The sequence below is a fragment of the Marmota monax genome, unplaced genomic scaffold (assembly GCF_021218885.2).
Source record: "Marmota monax isolate L192 unplaced genomic scaffold, Marmota_monax_Labrador192_F-V1.1 WCK01_AAM20220418_F8-fsc00118, whole genome shotgun sequence".
NCBI classification, from domain to species: domain Eukaryota; kingdom Metazoa; phylum Chordata; class Mammalia; order Rodentia; family Sciuridae; genus Marmota; species Marmota monax.
This window is the reverse complement of record NW_026695231.1, coordinates 210,705-222,160: the sequence shown is the minus strand read 5'-3', so window position 1 is coordinate 222,160 and position 11,456 is coordinate 210,705.

Sequence of the window (11,456 nt, the reverse complement as noted above, 5' to 3'; positions counted from 1 at the left end):
GACACAATACTTTTATTTTTATGTGATGCTAAGGATTGAACCCAGTGCCTCATATTCTGGGCAAGCACTGTACCACTGAGCTACAACTGCAGCCCCTACTGTACCATTGTTTTGACATTGCACAGATAATGCAATTTCAATGATTCAGTTTTGTTGTGCAATGTAAGATTTTTTCATTTATTACTGTTTTAAAATATAAAAAATGTGTTTTGCATCTGAATAAAATGCCCTGAAATATAAGAGATCTGGATTTCTACATGGTACTGTATCTTAAAGACGACTCAAAAGCACAAAGATAACCCAAATATAGAGAAGGTTGTATGACCTAATATATGATCTTTATGGGATTTGGTTCAAATGAAATGATAGTACTACATAGACCAAGAAGAGAGGGCTTGGCCCTGGGCTTCAAAGGGACTTGCAAACATGCCTGCACACCCCCCTCCCCCCCCCCCACGCATACATACAAAATTATTAGCACATGACACCTGTATCTCAAGATTTCATGCTCCCAGGGGTGGGGAGGTAGCTCTGTTGGTTAGAGTGCTTGCCTCCAATGCACAAGGCCCTGGGTTCAATCCCCTGCACTGCAAAACAAAACAAACAAATGACTTGGTGCACCCAGGTAACAGTTCAGATAGCAGAAAAGTGCTTCACCACATTCTGGAAGTTTTGTGAGTTGCACTGGTATTACAGAGTTAAACATGATGTGGGAGAATTGAGAGGGGTTGAGTGGAAGAAACACTTGGGTAAAATAAAAGACATTAACTTGTCAAATTCTCAGTTATTGTGAATGGAAGATTCTTGGTTAAAGAAGTACCCTATCCTGAAAATGCCAGGAATTTTCTTGCTACTCTTGGTCCCATGTATTAGCAGGGTAATTCTCAATGGTTGTACGTGGCAGATGAGGATATCAAGTAATTCTTATTTAATTGATTCATATGCAAACAAAAGCCCAAAATGCCAGGAATGATAGATACTGAGTCTTAACATTGGCAAAAAGATGAGCAATTTGACTGTAATAGTGAATAGTATTGTTTTAGTTCAAATGTAATATTTAAATTTTTGATAAAAACCTCAAGTTTTTAGAAATTTTTGTCAATTATGTTATTTTTTTATTTAGTGATTTCAAGTATGAGAAAGTTACTATTGAGAATGTATACTCATTTAGTATAATTCTATTTTTTATGCTTGGTATCATTACTACCAATAGATCATAAGTTGTGAAAATCTTAATAATGTGATTTCACTGAAATGAAGTCAATTATATAGTTGCCATTCCAACATGGTCAGTTCATCAACAGACACTCAGACATATCCAATAAAGAAATTCTATTGTAGGGCTCAGTGGTAGAGTGCTTGCCTAGCATGTGTGAGGTACCGGGTTCAATCCTCAGCACCACATAAAAATAAAGTATGTGTCTGTCTATGACTTAAAAATATATTAAAAAAAAAAGAAATTCTATTGTCTTTCATATTTTGCTCACATAAAAATGTGTCTTAAACCTGTTTTTAAATTTGGACATTCGAAAAGTGTATTTGTGAAGATAGAAATATGAAACATGCTTTATTTAACAGCTTGTTAATTTTATAACTTCTGTGTGTTTAGGAATGGTATGTGGTCCTCCATTTCTTCTCTTGCCCTGGCCTCCACAAATGAAGAGGTGGGCCTACAACAAAGAATAAGTGCTACACTTAACAGCTAGTGGTGGCTTCCATCAAACCTAGCTCATGGGATATTTACAGAATTTGCCAATGATTAAAGTTGTCTTTTAATGATATGGTATTTTGAGGTAGTAAGCTCCCTGTCTCAGAGCATGTTAAAGCATCATCCTGTGCTTTAAGTGGCAGGAAGTTAAATAGCAAGAATGTTGGAGGGGTAAAGTTAATGCTGAGTATGATGTTAAACTAGATTACCATCAAGATCCACTCCAATTTTAAAATCCTCTAACTGGTATTGTTACCTAACCATAGAGGCTATAAGGCCTTCCTTAAAAATACGTTTTAGAAACTGACACTATCTTTCTAGGTACTGGCATCAGACTTTCTCCTAGTGTCACCAGTTTCTGCTGAACATTTGGTTAACATTTACATAATGTTTTCAGTGACAAAGCACAGTTTTGGAGTTAAGTGCTTTCAAATACAAGATGATTTTGACATCTAATTAAGGTTACAGAGTAAAACCTACATAACAAAAAAAAATCTGTAAATGTTCAGATTACCTCTAAACAGGTATTTGGTTCAGGTATGATTATTAGTATTATGAGGGGACATTACAACACAGTTTATTGTTATAATAATTACAGTTGCAGTGCCAATAGTAAATATGCTATTGTAGTGACAATAGCAAATATGCACATAGTGGGAGAATTGGGAAAGATTACTTAGCAAGATCTAAACTAGAGCAAGGCTGGAGTTACTTTGTAACTTCAGAAAGCTTTCTTTTATTATTAAGAATTTTCCAGTTTTTTACAGGAGAGGAGAATGTGTTGAACCAAGAACTATAGAATATAAAAGTTTAGAGGTGTTCACCTGATCCTTTCAACTTATGAGCCACATCCCCGGTACTATTTTGTATTTAGAGACAAGGTCTCACTGAGTTGCCTGGGGCCTTGCTAAATTGCTGAGGCTGGCTTTGAACTCACGATCCTCCTGCCTCAGCCTCCTGAGCCCTGGGATTACAGCTTGTACCACCACACCTGACTCTGACTTTAGTATTTATTTCCATACACTTTGTTGCCATGGCCAGTTCATAGAATTATTTAGAAGTTGGATTTCTAATAAGAATCAAAGGCACATTAGGTAGAATAATGGCCTTATTTTAAAAAGATAAAAATATCACTTTTTTTTTTTTGGTACCAGGGATTGAATTCAGGGGGCACTTGACCACTGAGCCATATCCCCAGCCCTATTTTGTATTTTATTTAGAGCAGGGTCTCACTGAATTGTTTAGGGCTTCACCGCTGCTAAGGCTGGCTTTGAACTCACAACCCTCCTGCCTCAGCCTCCCCAGCTGCTGGGGTTACAGGCGTGCACCTTCGTGCCCAGCATAATGTGATAATACCTATTTATAAATCCCATTATTGTAGGTTCTTTAAAAAAATTTTTTAGTTTTAGATGTACACAATATCTTTGTTTACGTGGTGCCGAGGATCAAACCCAAGGCCTCACACATGCTAGGCAAGTGCTCTACCATTGAGCCACAATCCCAGACCACATTATTGTATGTTCTTAAGTCTTACAAATTGCCCCGGAGTTCTCTAACTAGAAGACCGTCAATGGAGGCCAATTTCTCCCCTTCCATATCTCATCAAGAGATCAAATGTTCAAACTTCTCCATCCCTCATCTTTTTGTTACTGTTTATTCACGAAACAAAACCTGTAGGCATTTTATAATCCTTTTCAATAAAATGTGTAGTATAATTACAGCATTTATTTATTTTTGGTACTGGGGATTGAACCCAGAGGTACTTAACCACCAAGCCACATCCCCAGCCCTTTTTATGTTTTATTTAGAGATGTCTCACTGAGTTGCTTAGGGCCTCCCTGCTGGATCTGATTTTGAACACAATGTTCCTGCCTCAGCCTCCTGAGTGGCTGGGATTACAGGCATGTGCCACAGTGCCTGATTACAGCATTTAAATTAGAGAATTCTTGAAGTCTGATCTGGACAGCTCAAAGGAAATAACTTTCAGATATGTATATGTGTATCACATGACTGAGGACAACTGAAAAATAAAAACTTCACTTGCTAAATACAAAGGTAAGGAACTGAAACACAAAGGAAAAAGTACCAAAACTGGAACTTAGAAGAGGAAAGAAGCAGGACAGAACTGAAGGCTGAGTGATAAAAGCAAAAAACCCAAAACAGGAAATGAAAGTCAAGTGACAAAAGACAAAGGGAAATTAAAAATTCTTTATATAAGGAACTATAGTAATAAAAGGGAAAATATTGCCATATTAGGTGCTGGAGGGAGAAATACATACATCCTTGTCAACATGCAGAGATTCAGAGGGAGTCAGGCTTCTCCATGGGAACAGTGGACTGCCTGTTTCAAGAGGACTTCCAGCTTGGCATTTGTTACTCTGTGGAATTATCTGGCACAGCCCTACTTTCCTGAATTGGGAGTTGAAAGTAATATTGCTTTCCTGAAAGATTATTATAAAGAGTAATCAGACGTTCTTTTTAAATTTTTTTTAAATTTTAATTTGTTATATATGACAGCAGAATGAATTACAATTCATACTACACATATAGAGCACAATTTTCATACCTGGTTATACACAAATCATAGAGTCATGTGTCTTAATACATGTACTTATGGTAATGATGTCCATTTCATTCCACCGTCTTTCCTACTCTCATGCCCCCATCCTTTTCCCTCCCCCCCTTTTAATCAGACATTCTTCAAAATACTTGTAACAATGCCTCATATCTAATGAATTTTGGATAATGGAAGTTGTTAATATAACATCCAAATTATTATTCCTTCCTTATGCTATTATTTTTTATAGACATAGTATGATAGTTATATGACCTTCCAAATACAAGTAACTACCCTACAGGTATATAATGTCCTTTGTTATTTCTAGTAGTCTTGTTTTCATCAACACCCTTGATGACGGGCCATTATTGGCAAATTTTATTATTCCTAATTTACAGACAGGGAACAAAGGCCTAAGCAATTTTCCAACAAGATATAACAAGTAAGTAGTTTAACTGCATATAAATCCTGCATCTCAGAGTTCTGTAGGCTAGCCAGGAAGTCCTGTTATGACAAAAATCAGAGTTATGTTTTTCTTTATAATCCGAATCATGAAGCATAATCTAAGCAGTGATTTAGGCTGATTTAACTATAGAACTTCTATATGTGCCCTGTGATATTAAATATTTCTTAGAAGGAATGTTTAAAGCACCATTTGTGCTTGCAAAGAATTAAATATTTAAAATATGTTAATATTATAAAATAAAACATTTACAAGTTCATACACCCATTAGAAAACCTATATTACACTAGAAGCTTGTATGTTTTATTTGGCCTTAGTTATTACCCTCTATGATACTAATATAAATACTAGTGATATTGATATTAGTCACCAATATTTATTCCTCTCTTACTATAACCCTTCTCTCTTTTTCAGGTCTCTAGTTTTCAGTGATAAGATATACAGCAGAAGAATGTAATTGGTGAGACTATAGAGGGAGCATTTATCCATCCCGTATACTCTAGTAGGGACCGGAAAGGCCAGACAATTAGAGGCAGTAAACATCCAGACCAGGGGTTTCCAGGTAGGGTCCATGTCTAGGTTTAAAAAAAAATTAAATCGAAGAATGACATTGAGATACCACACTTTAACTTTGCCAACTAAGAACATTTAGAACAACTGTGACCATATATTAATAGCATACCTTACTACAAGAAAGAATATGTCAAGTTTGAGAAAAACTTGTAGGAAGCACAAAAATATCAGAGTAAAGATAATCTATAAGAACTGATAAATGACACCTTTTAACTGTCACACATGCATGAATGTGTGTATAACTCCTGTTGTTAGAGACAATGAAAATGGACTGTCCTAATTCTTTTTTTTAATTTATATATGACATCAGAATGCATTGCAATTCTTATTACATATATAGAGCCCAATTTTTCATATCTCTGGTTGTATACATAGAATAGTCACACCAATTTTGTCTTCATACGTGTACTTTGAATAATAACGATCATCACATTCCACCATCATTAATTACCCCATGCTTCCTCTCTTCCCCTCTAACCCCTCTGCCCTTTCTAGAGTTTGGCTATTCCTCCCATGCTATCCCACTATGAATCAGCCTCCTTATATCAAAGAAAACATTCAGCATTTGGTTTTTTGGGATTGGCTAACTTCACTTAGTATTATCTTCTCTAACTCCATCCATTTACCTGCAAATGCCATGATTTTATTCTCTTTTATTGCTGAATAATATTCTATTGTGTATATATGCCACATTTTTTTTATCCATTCATCTATTGAAGGGCATCTAGGTTGGTTCCACATCTAGCTTTTGTGAATTGTGCTGCTATAAACATAGATGTAGCTGTGTCCCTGTAATATGCTGTTTTTAAGTCCTTTAGGTATAAACTGAGGAGAGGGACAGCTGGATCAAATGGTGATTCCATTCCCAATTTTCCAAGAAATCTCCATACTGCTTTCCATATTGGGTGCACCAATTTGTAGTCCCACCAGCAGTGTATGAGTGTACCTCTTTCCCCACATCCTTGCCAACACTTATTGGACTGGCCTAATTCTAGGGATTACTTTTTGGGAGCTGTTCTAGAGACTCCTAAATAATCCTTTTGGGAATTAGATAAATGTAGAATATGAAAATAAGCAAGTGACTCTTACTGAGAAGGTACTGTTAATTCCATGCCCTGTGCTAAGTACTTTGGTTGCTTAAGGAGAGATGAGTTCCTACAATGTTTGTGGGAAGGAGCCTCCCTTTGCTTTTTTTCTGATTCTAATAACCATGAGAACTATCATGATTCAAAAGATCTCATTGGTAGCTGGTTGGGCACATGCCTGTAATCCCAGTGGCTTGGGAGGCTGAGACAGGAGGATCCCAAGTTCAAAGCCAGTCTCAGCAAAAGCGCTAAGCAACTCAGTGAGACTGTGTCTCTAAATAAAATACAAAATAGGGCTGGGGATATGTCTCAGTGGTCAAGTGCCCCTGAGTTCAATCCCTGATACCAAAAAAAAAAAAAAAAAAAAAGACTTCATTGGTGAGTTGATTTTTCCAAAAACACTATCACTATATGAAATTAAATTCTAACATAACAAAGGCCTGACCAGACCTTTACAGGCCATTGCAGTGTGTCTAACCACACTGGGATTCAATGTTGCTCTTTTACAAAGGGACAGAAAGTTGTCAGTTTCTTTTGCCACAGCTTCTGTGCAATGACAAAGCGCTGCTTTGACCAGAATGCTGGGCCTTTGAAACCACAATAATCAACCAGTTATGAAAACCCCAAATAACCCTATTGACAAAATCAAGACATATGGTACATGGAGAGTGACCACCCTGAGTCACCCGAGATCATTTGATACTTTATTTTTGAATAATTTTAGTGGGGACCAAAAGCGTTTTATTTGCTGGTTCTTCTCTTCAAATAAGAGTACAAAAAAAGGAACTAAGTCTTGTGGTTTAGTTTATTTTGGAACTAGTGTAGATGATGTGATTCCTCAGCTTTGGAAAGCCTGTGGCTTACTGGTTGGGATGATAACATCTCCCTAAACTGACCAAACAGCCAAAAAGAATCTACACTCTGTTGCATAAGAAAATTTTGCTCCCAGGAAAGCATGTTATCATTCCAGACTCTTTCAGAAAATGAGAATGTTGATGTCCTATATGTAAGATGTTGAGTTAATTTCACAAATGTTTTTAATTTTCACTGTAAATCTAAAAGTATTTCATCTTAGCGAAAGTATTACATTCTTCATTCTTTTTTTTTTTTTTTTTTTTTTTTTAAATGTTTATTTTTTAGTTCTCGGCAGACACAACATCTTTGTTTGTATGTGGTGCTGAGGATCGAACCCGGGCCGCACGCATGCCAGGCGAGCGCGCTACCGCTTGAGCCACATCCCCAGCCCCACATTCTTCATTCTTAAAAATGGTTTTCATGAGTTCATTGTCCAGTTTCTCCATCTATATCTGATCTCCTTACCATATGCTGCTTAGTTAGCCTTCCACTCACTGCTGAACATTCTCTTTGTTCTTGCAAATTGCCAAGGTCATTTTCATCTTAGTGTCTTTGCATTTGTTATTTTTCTCTGCCTGCAGTGCTCTCCCTATCATCTTTATATAGCTAGCTTCTTCTTGTCACTTAGGTCAATGTTCAAATATCATTCCTTGGAAAAGCATTTTGACCATTTTGACTGAAACAGCCCATTTCCATTTGTTACTCTCTAATTTATCACCTTATTTTATCATCTTTGTAGCAGTTAGGAATATCTGAAAATATCTTGCTCTTGCTTATTATTTATTAATTTATTTGTTTGCCCTCAGTAGAAGGAAAGTTCCCTGAAAATAGCATCTCTGTCTTATTCATTCCTATAGTCTAGCATTGGAATAGTATCTGGCACATAGCAGCACTCAATAAATATTTTATGAATGAATGAATGTTGAATGAATGAAAGGATAGACAAATTCATAAGCATTTTCATGGCTTGTCACTTTTTTTAAAAGAAAACAATATCCTTTGATGGTCATGTGTATTTTCATAGTGGACTGAAATCTCTGATCGCTCCCCTACCCAAAGACAAGGCCTTAATGTGTATGGTGCAACAGTGTGGTTGGGTCATTAAAAGCCAGGTGATAGTTACAAGAAGTGGAGGCAGCTCCCCAAGGAGTTCCTTTTTCTCTCTCCCCTGTGAACACCATGTCCCTCTTCCCATTCACTGGGTGGTGGATCATGCAGTGGCTGCAGGTAGATAGTGCAGTTCACAGCACATATCATGGGCCCTGTGTCATCTTGTCCCCTTTATCCCAGAGAGTTCATGCCTAAATAGCATGAAGATTAAATGTATGTTTATCAATTCTCTTGATAATTATTTTAATATAGATATTAACGACTCATGATTTATCTTATCTGGCTTAGCACTCTATAATTGAAGAGTTGCCAACTTTTCACTTATATAACTCAGTCTGAAAGAATAATCCAATAAGGGTCCAAATAAAATTTTAATAAAAAGGGAAAGATAAAATGTAATGGCTTAGAATAGACAAACATTTCTTAAAAGTATCCATTTTAAACCTAAAGCTAACATGATAATTAGTAGTATGGAAAAACTCTAAAAACAAACACACTCATTCTTCCCACTTTTAAAATATAGAACCCAGAAGTTGTAACCAATGCAATAAGATAAGAAAACTAAAGAAATAATATAATTCTTTTAAAATAGAGACAAAATTATATTTATAGATAATTACATACCAAAAAAAGTCAGTAAATTTTTTTAAAGACTGATAATGGTGTTCAGTAAGGTAGAATTATAAAATAAGTACATAAAATGTAGTAGATTTTTAGAGAACATTAGGAGTTACTTAGGAAACAAAAGGAAGAAATAACTGAAGAATTTTATTAGAGTTAATATTCCAGATAAAATTTTTCTTTTCCAAATGTCAAAAGATGACATTAGTGCCAGTCACAGTGAGTGACAACATGCTTGGAATCCCAATGGCTTGGGAGGCTGAGGCAGGTGGTTTGCAAGTTCAAAGCCAGTCTCAATAATTTAACAAGATCCTGTCTCAAAATAAAACACAAAAGAGCTGGGGATGTGGCTCAGTGGTTAAGCACCCCTGAATTGATTCCCTGGTACCAAAAAAAAAAAAGGCACTAATATTTAAAAAATATTTTTAATTGTAGGTGTACACAATACATTTATTTATTTTTATGTGGTGCTGAGAATTGAACCCAGTGTCTCATATGTGCTAGATAAGCATTCTACCACTGAGCTACAAGCCCAGCCCTGGCATTAATATTAAACTCCAAAAATAAGATTATGAATTTTAATTTAATACTATATTTTACTATGAAAAAATCCACAATTTATTACCAGTCCACTCTGCTAATGTTTATACTCTTCCTCTATTTATAGTCTTGTATTAGAAACTATAGAGAAAACAAAGGGAAAAGAAGAAAACATTGTCCCTACTTTTAAAGACTTATAAACCTGTTAGAAATAATGAAGGCATGAGAAACTACTAGAAAATAATTTCTGGCAATATTTAGTAAATACTTTATGAGCATCTGTAATGAGAAGATCCCTTTGTGAGTTGTATGTGGAGTGTGGTGGTTAGACTTACCATAAATATGATTAGACCTCAGTCCTTGCCATAGATGCAAGCTGTCAGGGAAAAAAAGCGCACAAATCTTTATAGCTATAATGCAAGTAAGCTGAACTTTGAAAGAGGAAGGAAGGCTTTCAGTAAGCAGAGATAGACCAACCACAAGGCATTCCAAGTGGAGGGCATGACTTTAGGTAAGAAAGTGTGGGACAGTTTGTGAACACAGAGTAATCACGTTTGGCTGAAGACGGGTATACATGAAAGAGGATTGGAAGACAAGGAGGAAATAATTGAAGGTCAAGTCTCAGGATGAATTTCTACCTGAAGAGTTTTGATGACATTAATTGTCAGGAGATTGACCTAAGACATTGCAAAACAAGAACACTTCCCTACAGTTCTATGATGTGTGTCAGTGGCACTTCAACACTGAGTTGAACTGGGGAGACATAAAGGATGGTGGGTCTGTTAGGAAACTGATATGACAGGTAGTAGGAACCTGAATCATGCTGTAGCAGACTTGAGAGGCTCTGCAGAGGTGGGATTAAAAGATGTTGGCTCCCGGAACTGTGCTTAGAGTTTAATAGAGAGTCAATAAATAGTCATCAAATGAATGGATAGTTTTTCTTTTTCCCTTTTAAATAAGTTCTCAAGAGGAGCATATATAGTTTTCTTTGAAGCACTGTTCACAGTCATGATTTTAGATTAATATGCAAGAATTATATTGTTGAATGTCTCTGTCTCCCTTAAATGGTAAACTCATTGGGGATTAAAAAGCTTGTTCCTGGGCTGGGGCTATAGCTCAGTGGCAGAGTGCTTGCCTTGCATGTGTGAGGCACTGGGTTCAATCCTCAGCACCACATAAAAATAAAATAAAAAATAAAGGCATGTTGTCCATCTATAACTACAAAAAAATAAAAATAAAAAATAAAAAGCTTGTTCCTGCCAGGTATGGTGGCACACGCCTATAATCCTATTGGCTAGGGAGGCTGAAACTGGAAGATCGCAAGCTCAAAGCCAGCCTCAGCAATAACTAGGCGTTAAGCAACTCTGAGAGACCCTGTCTCCAAATAAAAAACCAAACAGGGTGGGATGTGGCTCAGTGGTTAATGCCCTTGAGTTCAATCCCTAGTAACACTGCCCCCCCCCACCCCACAAAAAAAGCTTGTTTCTTGCCTCAGCTCCTTGATTTTTTTTCCTTTTTTTTTTTAAATTTTTTATTGTTGGTTGTTCAAAACATTACAAATTTCTTGATATATCATATTTCACACTTTGATTCAAGTGGGTTATGAACTCCCATTTTTGCCCCATATACAGATTGCAGAATTACATCAGTTACACATCCATTGATTTACATATTGCCATACTAGTGTCTGTTGTGTTCTGCTGCCTTTCCTATCCTCTACTATCCCCCCTCCCCTCCCCTCCCCTCCCCTCCCCTCCCCTCTTCTCTCTCTACCCCCTCTACTGTCATTCATTTCTCCCCCTTGTATTATTTGTCCCTTTTCCCTCACTTCCTCTTGTATGTACTTTTGTATAACCCTGAGGGTCTCCTTCCATTTCCATGCAATTTCCCCTTCTCTCTCCCTTTCCCTCCCACCTCTCATCCCTGTTTAATGTTAATCTTCTT